We start from the raw sequence: 1,436 nt of genomic DNA, 5'->3' as shown, positions 1-1,436 counted from the left end.
AGCCAACAGGAAAAGCTATTGTATCATAATAACCAAAGAAAACCCAACTACTAATATTATCAAGAAATAGGTTTACTTTTCCTTTGCAACAGAAAATGTGCTGGCATTAGGTTACCTGTTCTAATAAAAACAAAAGTGAAAGAGAGTGAAGTCGCTCAGTCGTGTCCGACTCTTTGCGACCCCGTGGATTGTAGCCTACCAGGCTTCTCTGTCTGTGGGATTCTCCAGGCAAGAGTACTGGAGTGGCTTGCCATTTCCTTCTCCAGGGGATCTTCCCGACCCAGGGATCGAACCTGGGTCTCCTGCCTTGGAGGCAGACGCTTTAACCTCTGAGCCACCAGGGAAGCCCCAAAGTTATGTGCTATTTCTTGCTTCACTATGCAGATCACATTGGCTTTTGACTACTATTTATTGTCCCATGGTCACATGATGGTTGACTCACCTAAAGGTATCACTTCGTATTCAAGGCAGAGAAAGGGAAATTCAGGTGGGGCCAGAATGGATCCTCTTGTTTCTTTTCTTCTAACTGCAAATATAAAAGACCCTGAGACATTTATACTTTTGCCTTCAGTAACTGGTTTTCATGCCTCTCTCAACTGTTAGACCGGACATATGACTTTATATATCCTATTGTGGGAGTCGAACAAGGGAGAAGGAATTGAGATTGAAGTGGTTCTGTAACCAAAAAGGACCCTATGGGACCTTCGCAGGACAGACCCCCACCCTTTGTCCTCCACTTGCCTATTGTTTGTAGAAAAAAATTAGGCTCCTAGGCCTTCCTGAGTTTTCAAAGAATACATGTAAAGAGAGAAGTATGGAAATGCGGAAACAAAAGAACAGTCAAGAAAGACAAAATAATAATAGTTTAGTAATTAAAGTCAAAGAGCTTTAGTTTCTCTTCAAGGACCATAGATAATATTCTGAGCCATATCTATCCTTTGAACTGTTTTGCAGACACTGAAACCCCCGCTAAGGGAAGAAGTTAATTATATGCTGACCACAAGCATGTAGACCCCAGGCCTGTTGAAAGCAGAAGGTTGATGATGTTGATTCCTAATTAGTTTACCACCAATCAGAAGGTCATCTACTAACTGAGCACTGCATCCTGCAAACCTCTACCTCACCCTATCTTTAAAATTCTGTCCCTGAAAGCCCCTGGGGAAGTGCAGAGCTTTTGAGCATTAGCTACCAGCCTCGTTTGGCACCTGCAATAAATACTTCATTCTCCATCACTATAATCTGCTGTCAGTAAATTATCTACACTGCATACAGGTGAGCAAACCTAAGTTGGGTTCAATAAAAGTGCTGACCAAAGAAAAGTGTCATCATGAACATGGAGTCAGTCCAATAAGGTTTTATTGTTTCAAATTCTTCATTGTTTAATAACTGCATTTTCAAACACATTTTCCTTGGAGCAGAGAATCAGGTCTGCCTTC

General features: G+C 41.7%; 1 non-coding gene across 1 annotated transcript; it reads right to left on the bottom strand.

Annotated features, from left to right (window-relative positions):
• Positions 1 to 272: 272 nt before the first annotated feature.
• Positions 273 to 344, bottom strand: TRNAW-CCA (transfer RNA tryptophan (anticodon CCA)). Its single transcript has one exon. It is a non-coding gene; the product is annotated as a tRNA-Trp (tRNA).
• Between the last annotated feature and the right edge of the window lie 1,092 nt (positions 345 to 1,436).

Source organism: Bos taurus, chromosome 24, assembly GCF_002263795.3.
Source record: "Bos taurus isolate L1 Dominette 01449 registration number 42190680 breed Hereford chromosome 24, ARS-UCD2.0, whole genome shotgun sequence".
In the NCBI taxonomy this organism is placed as follows: Eukaryota; Metazoa; Chordata; class Mammalia; order Artiodactyla; family Bovidae; genus Bos; species Bos taurus.
The sequence above is the reverse complement of the archived record's forward strand: the minus strand, read 5'-3'. Positions and strand labels throughout refer to the sequence as shown.